Source organism: Protopterus annectens, chromosome 9.part0, assembly GCF_019279795.1.
Source record: "Protopterus annectens isolate FY-2018-M chromosome 9.part0, PAN1.0, whole genome shotgun sequence".
NCBI lineage: Eukaryota > Metazoa > Chordata > Ceratodontiformes > Protopteridae > Protopterus > Protopterus annectens.
Genome location: NC_056743.1, coordinates 511658256 through 511681748, shown reverse-complemented (window position 1 = coordinate 511681748; position 23493 = coordinate 511658256). Strand labels below are relative to the sequence as shown.

Below are 23493 nucleotides of genomic sequence, written 5' to 3'. Positions count from 1 at the left end.
TTGGTGACTGTTTCAAAGAAATTGACCAGGTTTAAGAGGCAGGATCTGCCCTTAACAATGCCGAACTGGGTAGGATCCAGTGTCTGTAGGTCCCCAATATCTTTATTTATGAGGTCCATGGCGATCCTTTCCATAGCTTTGCAGACCAAGCTAGTCAGGCTTATGGGGCAATAGTTTCCAGGATCCATTGAGGCACCACCTTTGTGGAGAGGGACCACTGTTGCTGTACGCCACTCTTTGGGTACATATCCTGTAGTAAGGCTGAGATTGAACAGTAGTTTTATGTTTGGGTTTAACTCTTCTTGGAGTTCATGTAGGATGCAGCCCGGGACACCGTCTGGTCCCATTGATGTTGTGTTTTTTGCTTTGGAGAGGGCGGCTCTTACCTGAGCATCTGAGATGTCAGAAGGGCAGCACTCTGCTGGGATAGATATTTGCCCTTTTGGTGGGGGGGGCGTTTGCGCTAAACCTGTCAGCTAGGATGTTGGCAATGTCTGTGGGTTCGGTGTATTTTTTGTCATTTTGGACTAATTCTGAGCATATCTGGGAATTCCCACCCAGGTTCCTAACATAACTAAAGAAAGCCTTGTGATTATCCTTAGTGTCCTGTGCAATTTTTCTCTCGAAGCTGGCCTTAGACAATTTTATGAGTGCCCGTAGTTTTTGCTAATACTGATTAGAGATGCCTTCCCTTTTTGGGATTTTACTCTACCTTGTAGTAGCTTCCTCCTTCTATTGTATAGTTTGTTAATGGCTGGGGTCCACCAGACAGGATGTCTGCCTTTGGAGGATTGGGTCTTGGTTTTATTTGGGATTGCATGATCCATGCATTCCTGAAGATGTTCATAGAATGTGTTTATAAAGGATTCTGTGGTCTGGGCCGTATTTTCCACAGGCCCGGGGGCTTTGAAGGATTCCACCTCGGTTTTGAGGAGTGTGAAATTTGCTTTAGAGAAGTTTTTCACTGTGGTTTTCTGGGCAGGGGGTGGGGTCGGGATGTGAATATCCAGTGAGATTAGTTTATGGTCTGATCTTACCAGTGAGGGATACACTTCTGGTCTGGAGCATAGAGTCCCCATGTTGGTGATGATCATGTCCAGTATGTTTTCCCCTCTTTTGGGAGTGGTAACAAGTTGTTCCATAGCATTTGAGTTTATAAATTCTAGGAACCTTTGGGCTAGGCTGTTGGAGCTAGAGTAATGCTCCCAGTCTATGTTTGGGTAGTTGAAGTCGCCCAATATAATGGTGTTTGGAGAGACCTTCATATTTTCCAGTGTTCTCAGGAAGGCCGAGTGGGGTTCCTGGGTTTGGTAGGGTGGTCTGTAGCAGGCTATAAACTGGAAGGCAGTTTTACCCACTGTTAGTTGCACATGGATAGTCTCTGATGCTTCGTGCTGTGCCACCAACCTGGAGGTGTGGGTATCTTTGACGAATATTGATACTCCCCCTCCTTTTGTGGTTCGGTCCAAGTTTTGAGGCTGTAAAGCATGGTATGAGGTATAACCTGGTAGTGCTGGGGTGCTCTCGGGAGCCTTGAACCAGGTTTCTCTTACTGCACAGATATCAATGTTCTCCATGCTAAGGAGAGTTTCGAGTGCGTGCATCTTGAGGTTTAGACTTCTGGCATTGAGTAGCATTACTCTTAGTTTCTTATCCCTTGTGATACCTATGGAGGTGGGTTTGTCTTTTGAGCCTTGCCTAAAAAACGCACTATGGGGGTAGCAAGAGCCTTTGCCAATATCCAAAAGCCCAGGGGTGACGGGTGCAAGCCGTCCCTAGCGAAGCATCGTGGCTTGTCGAGCATGTCATCCCAGGCTGACAGGCATTGGATCCCCTTTGAATGACACCAATACTTAAGCCAATTGTTGAAATTGATCATCTTGTCTTCATATTGTGGCATCATTCTTGGTGACAGTAAGATGCTACTCAAGGTCAGGGTCATACCAGCCTGGGCTACATGCTCAGAGAGCTCCTCTATGTCTCTTTTCATGTAGTCCAGGGAGGAACATCTCAGATCATTCACACCAGCATGGACAATGACTGAGTCATATTTGTACTTGCCTTGGAGTGACCTGAGTGCTTGTGTTATGTGGTGGATCCTAGCACCCGACAGGCAGCTCACCGTGACTTTCTCCTTGTTCAGCCTGGTGAGCATGTGTGCCTGACGATAGAGTCACCTGTTACAAGTGTATCAGGTGTATTGTTTAGCCTTAAGGGCTGTGACTGTTCGGCACACTGACTTTGTGAGCTATGTGTTGCACGTGTTTTGTTTTGGGGTAGCGGTTGCTTGGGTGTCTGCTTTGGAGGTCTCTGCTGCTTAGGCAGATTTTTATTTAGAGCCTCCAAGTATGTTTTTGTGTGTTTATGTGTTTGGTTTGCTGTCGTGGTAGGTCTATGTGAGACTGTAATTGTAGTGAGTGTGGTTTCCTTCTCCTCCTGACTGGTTACGCCAGTACTGAGTTGAGAGAGCTTAGCCTCCAGTTTGGCTATATGGTTGCATCTCTCACATGTGTTGGAATTTGTTGGGAGGAGGAGAGGGTTGTCTGTGTACATGAGGCAATTGTAACATTGCCTCAAGATTCCCAGATTTACCAGCTGGACCGGAGAGGAGATTAACAACTGACCTTTGGACATGCTAGAATAGTATTGGGAATTCCTTTATAATTGAAAAAAGGGCCAATGGGGAACAAGGTACTCAAGGGGAGTTTGTGAGGGTGTAGTGCTTTTAATTTTTTAGTGCTGACTTATATAATTGCTTTAGTGAGCAAGTGCCAGGTAACTTAAATGCGATGTGTTACAGGTAACTTAAATGCAAAAATGACAAGCAGTAACTTTCTTTCAAGTGAAACAAGGAAATAAATACAGTAATCAATGCAGATATCACTAGGGATCCACAGAAGTGCTGAAAAGCCGCGTTTTAGGTGGAATTAGCGTTTCAGGGAAATAACAAGCAAACAAACAACAAGCATACAAACAAAGCTAGATTCAGCAGGCCTGGATCTAGTCTATGCTACAGCAAACAAGGTGTACCAATTTCAGTAAGAAACAGTTCAAATATGCAGGCACTATGAGCCTTTAACCAGAAATTCCCAGCTCAGAAGTGCAGAGTCCAGCCTCTCCTCCCACAAGAGTGCAGACCACGAACCTTCTTAATGTAAAATAACTGGCCTGAAGCCCAAGTGATTAAACCAGAAGTAATACACTTTTAGAATAAGAGACACTGAGCCCTCAATCAGCAGTTCCCAACTTAGAAGGATGTAAGCTACCTGTCCTGCCACCACAGTGCAGGCCACAAACCTTCCTAATGTAAAACAACTGATCTGAAGCCCAAGTGCTTAATCCAAAAGACTTAGAATGATAGCTACACTTTAATCAAGTTACTACCAAGCAGTAATAAATACAATTGAATACTTTAAAGAATGCCTGGATTAGTGCTCAAGTTATACAAACAAAGCTAGATTCAGCAGGCCTGGATCTAGTCTATGCTACAGCAAACAAGGTGTACCAATTTCAGTAAGAAGCAGTTCAAATATGCAGGCACTATAAGCCTTTAACCAGAAATTCCCAGCTCAGAAGGGCAGAGTCCAGCCTCTCCTCCCACAAGAGTGCAGACCACAAACCCTCTTAATGTAAAATAACTGGCCTGAAGCCCAAGTGCTTAAACCAGAATTAATACACTTTTAGAATAACAGACACTGAGCCCTCAATCAGCAGTTCCCAACTTAGAAGGATGTAATCTACCTGTTCTCCCATTACAGTGCAGACCACAGACCTTCTTAATGTAAAACAACTGGTCTGAAGACCAAGTGCTTAAACTAAAAGGCTTAGAATGAGTTACACCAAGCAGTAATAAATACAATTGAGTACTTTTAAGATGACGCAAAAGCAAAATAAAGTAGGAAGAAACACAAATACAGTAAAAGCAGATACATTTTTTTTTTCACAACTGAACTTCTTAGGTAACAGAAGGTTGAAACCTGAGACAGCTTTTAAGAAAGAAATCTCAAAAGAACCAATGAGGTGCTTAGTCTAAGCTGTAGTCCAGGTGAACTCAGTCAGCCAATGACCTCAAACAATTGGGCTTAGTTTTTACTAGAGCAAGGCAGCTGTACTCTTCTTTGAGGGGTAGTATAATGAATCGCTTGATGTGGGATAAGATAATTTCCATATTAGGTTGTTGGTTGCTTTTAGAGAAGAAAGTATTTTCTGTGACATGTCATATATAATGAGAAGGCATATTCTAGCTGTGCTGGAAAGATGCTTTTACCAATTCTATTTCTATGCTCTGGTGGTAAAAAGTGTAACATTTTATGGTGCAAAAGAGTAGTTTATTAATTTTAGTCTGTTATGGTGGATAAACACTACTTCCACATAATAGAAGTACATGTTTGTCTCTAGTTGTTCTTCATTATCAAAAAGGATATACCAGTTTGTACTGTGAACATTTTTTTTTTCATATTTATTAGTAGGTGCATTCCCTGTGGCCAATCAAAAAGTAAAATTAGGTCTTTCTGATGTTCTTTTAATTTTTATGGGGGAGGAGTAGGACCTATAGATCACCATACGATCAGGATATATGACAACTGATAACTGTGACAAATCAACAAGAATTCTATTTATAAATTTTGACAAGAAATTGTGTGTGTGTGTGTGTGTGTGTGTGTGTGTGTGTGTGTGTGTGTGTGTGTGTGTGTGTGTGTGTGTGTGAGTCTGTGCACAAGTGTGTCTGTGTTTATATATTTTGTATATGTGTTCATGCGTCATGTAGTCTTTTTAGTTAAGCAGTCCAAGAAGAAAGGACCCTCACTTCCACCCCATTACACCATTGCTAGAATTATAAAACCATTTGGTTAAATCAAATATTAAACTGACTTCTGTATCATTTTGCAATAACATAATACAAGAATCTCCATGAGTTAAGACTTATCTTCTTACCATAAACATTGCCACATTGTATTCTTTGTGATGTGGAAAGCATGTGTTTTTGTGAATATTTTGTCATGAATAATAGTTTGTTTTAATAAACTGATACAAGAACCTTGCTCGGTTAGGAATTATCCCCTTACCATACTCATTACATGTTATATTTCTTTCTTAAGGATGCACTGTCTTACTTCTTAATTGCTATAGGCTCCTTCTCTTGCCATCATAGAGGAATGAAGTATGCAGTTGGGATGAGCATACATTCCACGTCCCCAGACTTTCCACCGTCTGTAATTATATACAACTACTATATTTGTCTGCTGAAGGCATCCACAGGTGGTCAGCATCACCTGAAAAGGACATAAAGTAATTGAGATATTGCAGACAGAATGCCTTACTTAGAAAATAAGTGTAAGAGATGTTTTGCTATTGAAATTACAATATAAGTAAGTGCCTGAAGTTAAGAACGATTGTTTTAACTATAATCTTTAGCTGCTGTCTGCAGTTGTTCCCAATGTAGCATTTTGGAGGTGTTACTGCATAGTAAATCTGAGGAGATAAGAGAAAATATTTTTTTCCAATAAAATAAATTATACATTTGATATCTGGATTATAGCTAGCACTGAAATAAAGCAGATAAAGATGACTGACTCACTGTCTAATGCACTACAAGATCGGCTGTTAGAATGTTGCTTTTTCACTTCATAATCACAACCATACATATGTCAGTATCACCTAAAGTTGTGGTATGTTTATACACATTATCATACTATGAATAGGTGCTGCAGTTTTCTCCTGTCTTTTGAGCAGGATTATTTTATGGTAACTCTTTGAATGGTTGGGACTTGCAATGCCAATTTTTGGAGGTCAACCTCTCTACAGAAATCTTGTAAATATTTAACATGTGAAACCCATCATTAACAATCAGAATAATTTGTGCATAAAACACTTTAGGTTAATTAAATAAATAAATAAATGCATCATAGAAAAAAACAAGGCAAATGAGTCAGCTGACCATTTGCACATTGCCAGTACCCACCCTTAGACTTTACCTTCTTTTAAAAGAACCAACAGACCAATCATGCCAGGGTGTATTTCTAGATGCTCTTCCAGTATTCTAACTCATTTGGTGAGAACAACTTGTTGCATTGCTTAATCTGGATTGAAAGTTTTTTTCAAGAGAAGGGGTGAGCACTTTGAGATGAAATTGTGTCTTCACCATGCTTTGTTTATGCCGCAGTTAAATTAATAAATAAAACTACTGGTAGTAAGTGCAATTATAGTACACATATGTAGCAGGAGCAGTTCACCTACCTGCTTAAGAATTAAATGAACGGTTGCATGAATGAATGGTTCAGTCAAACCAGTGGCGTACGTTACATATTTGACTCCCGGAGCAGAATTTATTTTAACCATTGAGAATTTTTTCCTAGCACCTCCTCCTCTACAGCAGTTGTTTTTAGTAATAATCATGAAATTAAATAAAATAATGTCCATCAACGAGCAAGCTAAGAGCAGTGATCAAGTCCCACAAAGACTCGGCCATCCTACAGAATGGCTTGTCCCAAACAAATAACTAGTGCCATAGTCATGGACTAAAGCTAAATATAAAAACTGCATTATTGTCTCCTTTGGAAAGTTGAGTACAACATTGACAACTCACCCCAGTAGTGTGGGATGTAGTAGCATACGTGGACAGTTGACCCCAAATTCTCTTGGACACAAATCAAGATGAAGCAAACTAAGGGACATTCTGCAAACTCAGGAACAATTTCAACTTGGTTTTACAGATACAACACCCACAGAGAGAGAGAGAGAGACTAAAGATTGCAGGATATTTAATGCAAACGCACACTAGTCATGTAAAGGCAGTTAGTAAGTTAAGCAAACAATACGAGAGTAACCTGCACACCAAACATATTAAGAAATACAAGAATATTCTGTAAAACTTTGGACAGTTTCAAATGTGTTTCATACAGTATTCCGATTTATTTCATACAAATGCACACTAACTGTTAATGCCCAACTTTAAAGTGAACACCAGTTATTTCATCAACAACACAGCTAGCCACCCCCCCAAACAAAAGCATAAATTGTCCAGTATATTTTGCACAAATGCTCACTAGCCAGTCCTTAATACCAGGCTTTAATATGAGCAAATGAAGAGGATGACTTCCCATAGCACAGCTAGCTACCCCAACCTAAAAAATTCAATTTATTTCATACAAATTCACACTAGTCAGTCTTTAAAATAATATGAAAAGAACAAAGTTACTGCCACCCCCCCAAAAAAAAACATAAATATTCAGATTTATTCACATAAATGCACCTTAAGAGTGGAATTTAAACCAAGAAAGTGAAAAGGGCAAGTTACATTCATCCACAGCACAGCTGACCAAACCCCTACCAAAGAAAAGAATACAAACTATCCCAGTTTATTAATGGAAATATTCAATTACCAACCTTACTGGCATAATTTAAGCTTAGCAAATGAAAGGGCAAGTTAATTTAGCCCACAGCCCAGCTAGCTACCCTCTACCCCATCAAAACAAAAATAGGGCAGAAAAATACAATGAAAAAAGAACATAAATATCCAGTTTCAAAATATTTAGGCAAATGTGCACACACACACACACACACACACACACACACACACACACACACACGCCAAACTTTAAAATATTTAAACAAATGCAAACAAATAAACATACGCACAAATTAGGCCAGCCACCATCCCCCCTCCAAAAATAAGCAAGAAAACCTGGTTGTATTCACATTAAAAAATGCTTACCTTCAATCCAGTAGTCCACAATGCCCTGGCTGATTCACTTGCTGTGATTAATCCAGTTCACTGGCTTCAGTTAAAAAAAAAATTCACTGCAAAACTCCATATTGCAATGTACTACTGTACAACTAGAAGGCTGCTGTTAGTTTTAAAAATAACCGTTGTTCTCTCTGGTCTTGGCTATAGTTCATTCCAAGTTTCCTCCAGTCTTTACCACATTTTCACACATGGACGCATGCAGGAGGAGGAAACAGAGAATTTACTTCAGAGCCTGATCATGGTTAAATGGGACCCTAGGGAGGGTAAGCATCGGGCCCTACACATACACACACACACACAAACTGCACCCCCCCCAAACCTGTTCTGGTGTCCCATTACTTCGATATTTCTCCTCAGTTACTATAAACACTGCTCAAACCTCTCAATGTGCATAATGTTTTCTTCTTTACATCTATGATTATAGATATTTGAATTTAATGTAAAACTTTTATTTCAAATGTTATAGCACAAACACTGATAGACATGTCCTAATGAAAACGATACAATGTCACAATGAAAACAGACTTGGCATTAACAGTAAACGTCTGTGCCCTTGAAATTCACATTAATTGAAACTAACATTCAAAGCAAATGCATCTGGGGAGTGGCAGATAAAGTTTACCTTTGGGCTGTTTTCAAACTATAGGCCCCTTGCACATATTTTTAGGACCATGCGTACATGCATGTGTTCTTTGATTCACCTTCCTGATTGTATTAAATTATATTAATTGTATAAAACAGCACCACTTCTTAGAGTGTGTTTTAAATTTGTAGTTTTGAACAGTTTTCCAGTAAGCAATGAAACAAAATGATGACCCAATAATGACAAAACTGCCCAATTCAGAACATTTCAACCATAAAAGGCCTCCCAAACTTCTGTCATTACAGTTCACTAATATCAGTCAATATGCACAATTTCTACAGAAGTAAAAGTCATCTCAATAATTCTACACTAAAGAGATCTGTAAATAATGAAGAGGTTGCTGCTAGCAAACAACTTTATATTTCAGTGTGTTTCATCTACAAATTCAGTGCCTGCTGCTCTTGAAAAATAAATTGCCTATGTTACATTAAAAAATTGGTAAGCTGGTAATATTCCACTAGGAATGGCTGGCAAACTGACACAAGTTCATAGTTACTAGGCATCTCATCCAAAGGAGGACAGACTCAGGACTGCAACACCCCGACCCCCTCCCCCTTAGAGTACAACACAGTAGCAGCAATCCATCTACATGCTGTGGGAGTAGAACCTGCAGCCTTCTGCACCAAAACCAAGTATGCTACCTGTTATTTTATGGCCATTTGCTAAACAAAACAAATGCACATTGAAAACAGACTTAGCATGAGCAGCAATAAACCTCTCTTCCCTTAAAGCTCACAATTCCTTGAAAATGCACTGACACTTGAAATTCCTTGCAAATGCACCAAAACTCATCTTTTACTAGTTTGGTAGCTGGTATAGAGTATTCAAGCTCTTCTTTCCTATAACCAAGGTACAAGGTTTGAACCTGTGGAAATTCAATAACCTGCATAGCTCTCAACTGTCCAGATTTTTGTAGAATGTCCAAATTTTTGCCTTGCACTTTTGGTCTCTTCCTCATAAAATTTGTGGTTTTCAGGTAAATCACTGAGGATTGAAGTTTTTAAATGATGGCATACATTTGCGATTCAGACTTCATACATTTAAAAAAATGCATGCTAATACAAATCCCATTATTCTAGCAACTGCCTAAATTTATAAGAGCAATATTTAAAATCTGTCCCTATTTTTGGGCTTTTGACCCACATTATTTTAGGCCTTGTCCAGATTTGAAAGGTATGCTCAACCCTCCCCCCTCCCACATACACATAAATGTCTTGTATTTAAATTCCATCCAGAACACGTAAAGAGAGTATGCTACAGTTGCCTGTGCTGACACCCACAGGGATGCACAGAGGGCATTCTTAAAGAAAAATACCCTTAAAGGATCCAGATCTCATTTTACTATAAGCTTTCCATGTTTTAAATGCAAAAAGCTTTTAAAAGAAAAGGCTGCACCCCCTTAGTGTTTGTACCAGTGAGGACCGCATTAATACGCCTCTGAGTCAGATGATAAATAGACAAACAAACTTCACTGTTAAGACACTGGCAATCTCTTTTAACTTTGAACTTTAAAATAAATTTCTTTCAATTAATGTCTTCTTGAATAGGTGCAGTTAAAACATTTACTTACTACTTCATTTATTTAATGAATAGTACTCAGAAGTAGACCTCTAGTTACCTTCTTATGTAAATCGATTTTATTGTTTCCACCTATGTTTGCTTGCTATGTAATTATGAACAAGTCAATTAACTAGACAGTTTTCTCAAATTGTCCATGTAAAGGGAAGATTGCCTGGCTAACAGACATATTTATCTTAAGTAATATTGACAGGAAGTCATTAACATTTTCTTTGTGTGTCAGTTCTTTTTTAATACTTAAATTACAGAGTTTATTCATTAAGGGATATAATGCCAAAAATATTATCTTTGTTTGCAAGCAACAGTCTGCCTTAGTCTGCTTTATTGCATATGCATCTTCATTTATGTCTCGCTGACCAGGTTGCTCATTTGGGTTATGGTCCGTTCTCATTCGAGAACCAGAAAAAATCTCGACAACATTACCAACTTTTCAAAGTTTACAGTCAGTATTTAATGCTGCCACCAAAAAATATTCATGCAATGGTTAAATCATAAGCTACATTCATAAATCTCATTGGCAATGCACATACAATCAATATTCCTCAAAATAAATTATACATCCCTAAAACACCTGTAAGTCAGCAAAGTGGTACTGCAAGTAAGCAGAATTCTTGCAAACTTGATGATGACAATATAAGGTAAGTACTGTTTTTTTTTTTACATTTGTAGATTCTTTCTGAGATGAAACACAAGTGCAGTTTCTTTTGGAACCCACCTGAAGTGATGATTTCCCTAACGTCACTTGGAAGCTTGTTTTAAACATTGCCAGTGTAATAGTGGAACCGAGCATTAACAGATTGCTTTAGATTGTTCTAGCAGGTTTACTCAGGAAGATCTAAGATTTCTGAATTATACTATTCCAGGTGTTGTTGTACTGAAGGAGAAATCAGCTGCAGAAGATGAAAAGCAAAACTTAAATAACAACAAATCTACTTTATGCTTGAATGATGGTCATTTCAGATTCACTGATAAGTAATAGTGATGTGTAATTATAGTTGATTACCGAACAAATGTAGCATATCTATTGTTAACTTATTGATCCCTGCACATGGATGAGTATAGAGGATGCTGCTCTAAATAGATTAGAAAACAATAAGGAGGTGGTAAGATTCGTCGTAGTGGATGATGATAAGTAGCCCATGAAATATTACCCGAAAGTTAATGGAAGAGGGCATTTTATATTGAACCTATTTAAGATGGCTTGGGTCACAGTGTGCTTCCCATTAATGTTTGAAAGGTACTTGATCCATTGCAATTGATACTGAAAGCCTTTCTACTTTTGCAGGCAACATGGAATTTATTAAAAAGAAGCTTTAGAGCCCTGGCAGAAGGTCTATATAGTATTGATATACATAGGTGATAACACAGAATTTGCTGTGATGCTCGTGCACTGGCCCAGCAATCAAGGAGCCTCAGTCCTCACCACTAACACCAGTGAGGGATGTCCGTATAGGGAAAGGATAATAAATACACACAGTAAAGTACAATTTCCCTTAAGAGCACACAGAGATCACAGTCAGTGTGGGGCTGGTTGCTCCCTTTCTGCCCAGGTCCCCAGTAAGACTCCCCACTGGCACAGCTATAGGTCCAGATCTCAGCCTAGTGGGCAAGCTAAAACCTCCAGCACCCTCTCTGTCCAACCAGTGCTTCATGTCCCTGCCCAAGTAGCTGACACACACACACACACACACACACACACACACACACTTTGAGATAAGAGTTTATACAACCACACAGACACTCCTGGGGAAGGCTGACACAGGTTCTCCAGCTGTGCCCTTTTTGCCCAGACTATACAGTAGAAATCACTGCCACCACCCAGCTGATATTTATCAGCTACTCAAAGGCCCTTATGAAGGGTGTCCAATTATTACTGTGCAATAATATTATCCAAATGGTAAGTGCAACCAAACAGTCAAGACTTATTTGGAGTGACTTGGTACAGTAACACTATATACATGCAATGTACTCTTAGAGCTTCAATTATCTCTACACAAAACAGCCACAGTTGAAAGGTTTAAAATATTTAATAATAAATAATAAAAACACAAGACAATACTTCTTACTACACAGTGCTAGTCAAGAGTTCAGAGATCACAGAGAAATACTTAAAATAATACAGTAGCAAATGTTCTGACATCACAGAAAAACAAACTAGTCTAATCTTCCTATTTCCTAGCTATATTTGAGAGAAAACACAGTTCTAAAATAAACTTGCATACAGAGCAAGACAGTGCTGGTGAGTTGGATGTTCTCAAGACAAATGCTCTGTGCTCTCTGATTCTCTCTCTTTAAATTGATAACACAGAGCCGCTTCACATGACATCATTCTTCACACTTCTCTGGTGTTCCCAGGCTAACAGAAACTACATTTACATTCTTTACACCTGGTCAAAAACCAGAGCAATAAAGGACATTTATACAATGCAAATTCTAGCCATTAACTCTGGCCTCAAAACAATAGGCAGAATTCCTCCATTCACACATATCAGCTGTGAATTTTGACATCAAAGACAGTCATAAAATGCTTGACTTAGCTTTCTTACACCAGAGTGCACTGTTGTTACATGTTTGCAGTTCAATATCCGATGCAGTCTTTTCACATTTAAGAAAACAAGCCTGTGGCTTACATTAATATTAACAAATGACAGAATTATCTACACAATTCTATCAAGCTAGGCTGGCAGCCTTTACCTATCTTCACACTTGCAAAATGCAGTTTCTGTTGACCCAAGTTGTTCTTTTTGTTGCATCCAGTGCCACAATATTAATAGTGTTTATTGCCTTTTCAAAGCACATTATCTTGGTATAGTTGGCATAATGATAAGGCCTTTGCCTCCCATGCACAGGATACAAGGTTCAATCCTGACCTCTAGCTTATGCCTGTATCATGTTTGAATGATTTTCCTGTCTTTTTCTGCGTTTCCTTCCACCTGACAAAAACATATTTAGTGTCTCATTATCAAACTCACCTATGAATGGAGGTGTGGGAAGCAACACAGACTCTAGATGGTGCTTTTCAAGGGAAGAGTTGTAATGACCAACCACTATGGGCATCAGCTGTGGTGTACAGAATCCTCTAGATAGAACAACTTTGATCTTAGACTGTGTGCTATATCAGGGCTAGCCACCTAACAGTAAAAATCTGTCTGTAGGTGATTTGTTCTCATAGAATAATGTCTGTATGGAATTTACAGGTGGTAAGTGGGTTGAGGACCCAGCCTACTTTAACCTATGCCAGGGTCCCATTCTAATGTTGGAAGGGGTCTGTGTGCCCCTGTTAGCCAGTGTCTGTCCACCAGAAAGCCCAGCAACCCAGGGTCAATAAGCTACAGGTCAGCCAGTGTCCAGTTGCCCACCTTGGTTTACTGGAAATAGCTCTGTTGAGTGAAAGCTGGGTGTAAAACCAATCAGCCTGCCAAACACAATCAGAGGATAGCTACACTTAGTATAGGTTCACTTTCAGAATGCAGCTTGGAAGTGGATGACATGTTGGTAAGAAGGAGGGTGGATATCATCTGTAATTAGGAAACAAGATGAAAATACAATGCAGCAAACCAAGTGGCTTGGGATCCAGAGTCTACCATTCATTAAGAGGATGTATTAGAAATGGTGTGGGAGTTGCGTTCAGGGAAAGGCTTCAGAAAATAGTAAGGGATGTCATCAGAATTAGTGACAGATTCATGGCAGACTCCAGTGTAGAGCTAGAACACTATTCATAATCTCAGCCAATGCCCCATAGTAGGGTTGTGATAACAAGTAAAAGAGTCCATTCGGGTGACAGTTTCAGGATCTACTTGGAAAAGCAGGACAACATGAGCTAGTGTTGATAACGGGAGACCTGAAAGCACATATTGGGACAGATAGAACAGGCTATGAGGACTGCATGCGTCCACATGGGTGGAAAAACAGGAACAAAGAAGGAGAGGTCATTCCTGGCTTCTGTTAAGCAAATGGCTTGTTGGTGACTAAAATATGGTTCAGCAAGAGAAACAGTAACAAGATTACATACAACAGTGGAAAACATGCAATTAGAGTGGACATCCTCCTTGTAAGGAAAGGACATTTCTGTAGAATCAGCAATTGCAAAGTTAACTCCAGTGAAACAGCATAAATCACTGGTTGCCACAATCAGCTAGAAGCAATGCAAAGAGAAGGCTGTAAGGTCAACAGAGTCTAGGCTGACTGGAGAAAGGAATTTAAGGAAGCACCCCAGGAAGAGGATGAAATAAGTGCAGTTGAAGAAGTATGGCAGCATGTCAAACAGCATGTGTGAAGACTATAGAACAGATATGTGACAGACACAGGTAGAAAAATAAAGTAAATAAAGAAAGCAGGTGGTGGAATGCTGAAGTCCAGGAAGATATCAGAAAAAAGTAGCGGAGAAAAAAAATGAGAGGTAGAAAAGAATGACCAGGCTAAGAAGGAATACTGGTTGGCTAACCAAAAGGCTAAGAGACCAGTTCCATTAGCAAAGAGCAAAAAGAGATCAGAGGCACTCTACCTGCTTCTGGAAAGTGATTCAGTTACTGGCACAAAGAAATTCTGTCAGGTTCCAAGACAAAGACAAAAAGGTAAAGAAAATAGTCATCAGACAGCCTTCATAAGAGATGCCAGAAAAAACCTGATTACCAGTCTACAGGACAACAAAACCAGATGGAGAGAGTACTTCCAACAGCTTCTAAATGAAGAAAAATCCACAGAAGCTGTACTACCCCAAACAAGCCTATGATGAAAGAAGAGGAGTCCACCCTAGAAGAAGAAAGAACAACAGTAAGGAAAATGTAGTCATGGAAAGCAGCAGGCTCTGACGAGATCACAGTAGATCTGATCAAGATGTTAGGGGAGAAATGGCAGCTGCAGGGACTCATAGCAGTATAGACAGAAAGGCGTACCCCAGATGACTGGAGTATAAGCACACTAGTGTTAGTGTAAAATAGAAAAGGGGAAATTTACAGCTGTTGGCAGTGTAGAGGTGTCAAACTCCTGTAGTGCTACATGAAAATTGATAAACAAATATGCAGAGTGGTAGAAAGTAAGATGAAAAACAAGCAGTTTGCATTCATATCAGGATTCCGCACACCAATCCTATGCTTGCAGTGAGATATATAGTAGAAAAGAAGCTGGAGATGAGGAAAGAGTCCAACTTGGGCATTCCTGGACTTGGAGAAAGCATATGACAAGGTCCCAAGCAAGCTGATTTGGGTAGTCCTGCAATGATGTCCCAGAAACAATGGTAGAACTGGTGCAGGCTATGTATAAGGGCAAATGACTCAAGTACGAACAGTGTTTGGTCTCACAGAAAGGTTCTCAGTGGGAATGGATGTGCATCAAGGTTCAGCTCTGAGCCCACTGCTGTTCATACTGGCGATGAACTACATTAGCAGTCAGGTCAGAGGGGACAGATCCACAAAGTTGCTGCATGCAGATGGTATGGTTTTCCCGGCAGACTCTGCAAATGGGGGAAATCAGAGAAGGTGAGAACTGAAATAGAAGAGAAAATTGTAGAACTAGCTTCAAGTATCTGGGATGAGAATCTTGAGAAGCAAAAGAGGAGGACGCAGCTAGAATCAGAGGGGCTGCAACCACTGGCACAGAGAGTCATGGGTAGTGCTTGTCACAATAATGCCAGAGAAGCTGAATGGTAAAGTGTACATAACAGTGGTGTGACCAGTACTGCTCTATGCCACAGCAACCTGTGCAGTGAAGGCAGAGCAGCTGACATACCTCTGAACTGCCCAGATTTTTACTGAATGTCCAGATTTTTGCCTCAGGTTTTTCAGTCTGTTCCTCATAAAATGTTTGTTTTTCTGGCAAAACACTGAGGATTGAAATCACTAAGTATTAACAAACATTTGAGTTTCAGACTGTTTATCTTTCAGAAAATGCATAGCAACATAAAACCTGTTATTCTAGCAACTTTCTTAAGTTTATAAGAGAAATATTTAAAATATGGCCCTATTTTTGGGCCTTTGTTTTCCCTTTCTTTTAGGCTGTGTCCAGACTAATTGCGCTAAGAGGTTGAAAGGTATGGTAGTTGAGGAAGCTAGAGGTGATAGAGATGAAGTGCCTGAGACAGTTGGTAGGATGCACGCTGTGGGACAGAAGAAGAAATGAGAACATCATAGCTGAAGCCCAAGTAGCTCCAACTGCAGAGAAGGTCAAAGAGAACAGATTACGGTGGTTTGGGCACTGTGCCGGAAGGCAGAATACTATCTGGTGAAGAAAATTTGGGACAGATGGAAAGAATGCAAGAGGAAATCAGGACAACCAGCAAAAAGATGGATGGATGGAGTGTATGAGAGAAGGCCTGTGACAGTCAGGCATGAATATTGAAGAAGGTAGGAGTGTGGTATTGAATCAAGAGCGATGGAGACAGCTGATGTGACACCCCAATCTCATGTAGAAAACGCGAAAAGGGAGTTAATGATGACATGATGACATCATGGCTTATGCTAATTTGGCTGCTTGAGTGATTGGCCTGTGTGGGTGTGGCTTGTACTGACTGGTTAATTGTTCTAAACAAATCAGGTAGTAGGCTGTTTGCCTACAAGGCCATTATTCTACAGTCAGTTCAATATGGAAAGTATATACTAATTAAGAAGTTTAATATATAGATGAAACAAAGATTGTATTAATATTCAATAAAAAATTAATAATGAATAGAATGAAAGATGATTTCATATCAAAGATAAAATACCATAATAAACTGATAGCTCAAAATCAAAATGAAATATTTCAACATTTGAAATAAAAATATGTTAAGAAAACACAGGTCATTCTTGTTGTTATGTATTTTGTTTACTTTCATTATCGATAAAAATTAGTAAACCAATGTTTTTATAATATTTATTCTTCTTTTTTCTTATTAATAGCAGTCTGTGGTACTTTCTCTGTAGTTAGTATCTGTTAGTATAGAGTGGTAAACAACTGACATTTGAAATGAAAGGGAGCTAAATCCATCTTAAACATCTTATATAAGTTAGCTTTAAGGCTGTTGGGACTCAGTACTTTGTATTCATAAACTATACTATAGTGTAATTTTTCCATAACAGAACCTAGGAAGATGCAATATCAAAAGCTTTGGCCAACCATGCAATTAAGTTTACGCAGTGTTCTTCACATAAATATGAAAAATATATAAAATATAAAAATATATATAATATAAATATATTTATTTTATTTTATTTATTAATTTTTTTATTAAAATAAAAATAAAGTATATATAATATAAATATATAATAATATAATTATAATATAAAATATATAAAATATGAAAAAATGAAGGTGGTTGAGTTTAAATACTTGGGATCAACAGTTCAGAGTAATGGTGAGTGTGGAAGTGAGGTGAAGAAGAGAGTACAGGCAGGATGGAGTGGATGGAGAAGAGTGTCAGGAGTGATTTGTGACAGACGAGTACCAGTAAGAGTGAAAGGGAAGGTCTACAAGAGGGTAGTGAGACCAGCTATGTTATATGGGTTGGAGACAGTGGCAGTGACAAAAAGGCAGGAGTCAGAGCTTGACGTGGCAGAGATGAAGATGTTAAGATTTGCACTGGGTGTGACGAGGATGGACAGGATTAGGAATAAGTATATTAGAGGGTCAGCCCAGGTTGGAAGGTTTGGAGACAAAGCCAGAGAGGCAAGATAACATTGGTTTGGACATGTGCTGAGGAGGGATGCAGAGTATATTGGAAAAAAGATGCTAAGGATGAAGCTGCCAAGTAACAGGAAAAGAGGAAGGCCTAAGATAAGGTTTATGGATGTGGTGAGAGAGGACATGCAGGTGGTTGGTGTGACGGAGCAGGATGTGGAGGAATGGGGGAGATGGAGGGAGATGATCCGCTGTGGTGACCCCTAGTGGGAGCAGCCGAAAGAAGAAGGAGTGTTCTTCCTAAATATTACTGTATGTACCTTATAAGAGGTGAAGATAACGTCATAAATTAGAACTGGATTTATTAATTCTCTCTTGTACATTCTAATGGTTGTAATACTTTCCTTATCTTTTGCTTGCTGATTAGATTACATGTATACAAGTCATATAAATAAGGCTAACAAATGTGTCTAACTCTAAATCCTTACTGAGGCAGGTAACATGCACTTACATTTGTAGAAATTCTGTGATTTGGTGTATCACAGCTAGTTCTGCTAAACTGAGTAATAGCTAAAATGGAATTGGCTTGCAATAAGCTACCAATCCCCCCTCCCTTGTATGAATAAAATAATATGAAAACTTCTTTGTGTTAGGTAATAGGAACGATTTTCCACAAATTCTGATGAGGGATGTAGTTATTCAGGGATTATAAAGCAGTTATGTAACCAGTTTAGTCCCAACTGACCTAATGAGGAAAGATCAGCTGTTGTTCTGTCATTCCTATCCTGTAATTCACTATCTTAGCTGACAGGGAAGAAGCTATTCATTGAATAATTTGGTGATTTCTCGTGGCTGTAGTTAACTGAAGTGTCCGGTGTTGCCTTTTTGTGGCTCTTACTAGGTCATATCTTGCCAGAACTAGCTAAGGTTCAATAGATTGGTTCTTACTATGCTGCTGAAGAATGCTCTTTTTAGCCATCCATGTTCATTTAATTTTAGCCATCCATGTTGATTTAATTCAAATGGCTCTTAATCTGCAAAAATTATGAAGGTTTTATGGTTTTGGATTAGATTTGGAGTTTGTTTTAGGATAGGGCTCATGCATTAGAATCCAAAAAAAAAAGAACATCAAACTTAGAATAAAAAAAAATTAGTACTTTTGTTAAAACAGTCCTGTGGTTGTGCTCCAGTGGAATTGTGTTAGTGTGTTTTTGGAGTAGAGCTCATGCCTTTCTTGTCAGTTTTATGTCCTTTGTGAAATACTGTCATGTACTGTTTCTGCTAGTCATCTTTTTTTCCCTAGAGATGCCTGTTTGTTAAAAAGAGAGAAGAACTGATCTAAGAAGCATTTGGGAACGTCAGCAAGCAGCCTGTAGATAATAAATCAGAGACCAATGTGCACCTTTCAGTTGCTTCCATAGTTCATGGCTGAGTTTACTAGTCTGTACTGCCCATGATAGTTTAGACATTTTGTAGGCTTACGTTCTGCCCATATAGTAGATAACGGCTAATAATCACTAAATAAAAACATCATAATTACAGTCGCTGTAATGTTTTGTTGTGATCTCACTATAAGATAGCCCAGTGCATTGGAATACAGTCATTTATAATTATATTTGTCATTAAAGAAAGTATTGGATGTGATAGAGTATAGGTTGGGTGCTACATGTCTTTCTTCAACAGCAGAGTGAGAGGGGCATGATTTACAATTATGGTGTAATGTTCTGGAGGTGACAGTGAGGGTGGTTGACAGTGGAGTGTGATAAGATGTGTCATGGGCAAGAACAGTAGCAGAGGTTAGAGACAGTAAATAAAAGGGCAGCATAATGCTGTTATAGTAGAGAAAAATAGGTCTGAAGAATTTAATAAGGAGTGGCCAGTAGAATAAATTAAGGTATTGCTGTTTAAATTGTGGTGGGTAGATGGAATAGTAGGGGGAGGAGAAAAAAACTATAGTATGAAGGGAAGGACCAAAAGAAAGATGGTGTGATGTAATATAGCTATGTATAAAAAGAAAGAGCAAATAGGGTGGCTGTAATGTACTGTATATGATTGGTTGTAGGTATGGAGTGGGTGGGCTTAGGGAAGTATAAATATAGTTGTGGTGGAGGTGGAAATTGGGATTAGAATAAGGGAGCAAAGTTAGCCCGAGCTAGGCGAGGGCAAACAAAGTGGGTTTCAGCCCTTTGGGGCCAGTGCGTGGCCAAAAGCCATCAATACAGTTGGCACTGTTAGAGTTTGCATGCAAGTAACTAAGGGTGCTCACTAGTATAAATGCAAAAGTAAACCTTAGACTATATAGTTATTAAAAGTAGTAGACTAAGCACAATAAGGGTAGAAAGACATAATAGTAATGCAGCAAGTAGTTATTAGTGAAACTTTAGGGAATGGAAAAGGGAAAAAAGCAACATAGAACTGCCTATGCAGGCAAAGATGGAGATTCACAAAAGTAGCTGCTAGAAAAATCAGTTAAGAAAGTGCAGGCTGCCTGCAAGAGTAGGGCATAACTCTTTAATTAGAGAGGGAAAGGCAGGGGGAAGAATTAAGGGGCAGTGGAGGCTATTTTTGATTCTAGTTATAAAAAACAACCAAAACACAGATGACTAAGTACTGGCCAAGCAGAGAAGAGACATTAAACTTGGTGCCATTTTGAAGAGATCATGATTAGGATAACAGAATGAACAAGTTATTTCCCCTTACACCGAGTAAAAAGACAAGGTAAGCTTTTGCAGGACTAGATGCTGTGCTTCCTCTGTTGAAGTCTTGGGGTGCGGGGTGCAGTCCATGACTATCTGGAACATAACAAAATTCTATAACTGTTGAAGAAAGACATATTAAAGTAAAGGATGTGAAACAGAACAGCATTAGTATCAGGAAGATGTGGTACATATGTAGACAGTGATAGGTAGCTTAGAGTATTAATAGGGATAATTGAAATTAGAGTTATAGTATATTCATAAGGCAGGAAAATAGTTTAAGATCAAGAGAGAGGGGCACAGGAAAGCAGACTCAGACGAGTCATTCTCAGTTCATTGAGTAAGCAAAAGGATATCAAAGAAATTAAGGTTCTGTTATACTTTTGATGATTATATGTATGATTTTCAAATCCATTTTTTTCTGACACTTTATATCTTCAGGAGACCTAAGCTCCACATTTCCACTATCAGCCTCAAGTCCCAAGATAAGGTGAACAACAACTGATTTTTAGGATGTCTGAATTCTAATTAATTTTCCCATCTTTCTAAAACAGAGATAGGATAGTGAGGAAGGGAACTGCTGGGACGTTTCCATTTAGGTTTGGTCCACACAAGTTTTCTGTTTTCATTCACATAGACTTTTGCCAGCATCTTGTAACCAAAGCAGGAATGTCACCTTTTACTGACTGAACCACTATTGTAGAGTTAGATAGTAATAGTAACAAGCCCATTCTTGATAAGAGGAAAAAAATAAGGGAGCAGATGATGAGATGTGCACATTTGTTTTAGGAACAGACTACTTCTATTCAATCTGGTTAGACCCTAGATAAGTATAAATGAGCTCATATAAATTAATTATATTTAGTGTGTACATATTTATTTGTTTACTACTGAATGATTTTTATAGTATATGTGTATATAAACATATATACATATACATACAAACAGTTGTCATATTTATATTTATTGTTATACATATACATATATTTATTTTCAACATAGTTTTTAACATATTAGCAAAAAAGTCCCTTACGCATTTCCAATATAGCTTTATAAAATGATTAGCTTTATAAAATGATTTGTTTGCATATAGACACTTTTACAACATGCATTGCTTCACACAGACACACTAAAACATACAAGGAATTTATTTTCAATATCAATTGTTTTTGGTCTTAGTAATGCAATATCATTATAATTCTTATACAAATGGTTTTATTAATTTTTTTATTAATATTTATTAATATTTAAAAAAAAATTTTAACTGCTTTATTTATTAGGAAGTTCATTAAGTGTGTAATATTTATTTAATAGAACACTGATGAATTTAAGTTATGTTATGTAGTAGTATCTCTTTAAGGAAGGAGCAACAGTTGATGTGTTTTTGGTGCCAATTTTTGTATTTAAACAATGTTTTCATTAGTTGAAGGATATTCTGATGAAGCTCTTTGTAATGAGTGAAAGCGCTTAACATCCAATTTGTATTTTATCAACTTTGTTTTATTAAAAAGTTTCGTGTTCTCTGTACTCGCAATAAACATGTTCCGCTATTAAGGTATTTTACGTGAAGCAGTACACTTATTGGTCGAGTCGTGGTTTTCGTCAGTATAGGACTATGTAGTTATAAGGACTGATGGTCCTGGAGCCTTTACAAGCCTAGCCCATAGAAGTGCCCTGGCATTGTGTTGCCCGACGTTAGTTCCCAGTGCCTCTATCAAGTAGAGCCAATGGAGTGATCCCCGGGGTGAATTTTCTATTTCCCATCCACTCATCGAGATTTCTCTTGAAAAGGGCCAGTGAGGTGCTCTGCTTGACATGTATAGGAAGTCTATTCCAGAGCATGGGCAGTCTCTGGGTTATGAACCTGTCCCTCCAGCATGTTCTGTTGATTGTGATAATGAATACAAAACTCTAAAGAACAGAAGACCGACTGTTGAAAAACTAAGCATTGGGAACACAATGAGAGCCAGCAGAAAATAAAAACAAGACTGTTTATTTGTAAGCACTTTCGGTGTGGACGGTGCCTCACCTTCCTCAGACAAAAAAATAAATCAATTAGCACCCTTTATATAAACAAATTGAAAACAAATCATTCAATTGTTATTCCTATCATCATTTGTTAAAGGGCAAGTAACTATACTTATAAAAAGCAAACCACTTTTACGAGTGTTCAAACTTTTCACTCTAAAGACATATTACGCTAAAAATACTTTACACCATGAGTCTTATTACTATCAAATAAATCAGCTTAAACATTATATATATATTCACAAGCAAAAATATAAAAATATGAGAGTATATACATGTGAATGTGTATATCTCTCCAACCATTGAAGTGAGCGGTCAAAAAAGTATATATAGAGATATATATATATATATATATATATATATATATATATATATATATATATAAATTCTCGGTCATTTGGCATTATAAAGCTGAAAAAGCTAATTATAAACTCTTTGCTAAAAAATACAGGTGTAACTGTAAATATACCTATGCCACGTTGACCAAAAATAAATACTATGTGATAAATAAGCATATTAATAAATGATAATAAGTAATATTAATTGAAAAAGAATGAAAGAAATAAAAAGTAATAAAAATTGACTTGACTTAAACTGAGTGTTGAGTGTGAATGGAATCCAAGTACACTCATTTAAAACCACAGGTAAAACACGATATACGTGTCCTAAAAATATGCTAAGACATGCTTACATTACTAATAACCCGTCATTCAATTGTCATTGTCTTAAACAAAAAATCTATAAATATGAATATACGTGTAAAATAGATGTGTTGAGATGATTTTAAATGTAAATACAAATCATCTCTTCAAGGCATAAAGTTTCAGTATACATTTAATAGATATATTCTCATTGAGGCCTGGTGATATATGTGCTCCTGTCTTAATCTGCCACATCAGTTCGTCTATCTCTAGTAAGATCTGCCATGGTCCACCTCTAATGTCATTGGATCTATGTTGTAAAACTGCAAATTTAAAATTATGTCCAGGGCATTCCAAAGTGTGCTTGGCCAGTGCATTATTGGTGTCACCTTTCCCTATGGCGTAGCAATGTTCATATATTCGCTGTTTTAGTTTCCTTTCAGTTTTGCCAATGTAATAAGCATTACATTGGCCACATAGAGCTACATAAGTGACACTTCTAGTGTCACAATTATATCTAGAATTAGCCATATATGTCTTGTTGTTGATACAACATTTGTTACCCAC

At 38.1% G+C, this 23493-nt stretch overlaps 1 protein-coding gene across 2 annotated transcripts in view; it reads left to right on the top strand.

Moving 5' to 3' along the window:
- The window catches only part of ADD2 (adducin 2), a 906318-nt gene that overhangs the window by 260696 nt on the left and 622129 nt on the right, over positions 1-23493 (top strand). The window lies entirely within an intron of this gene.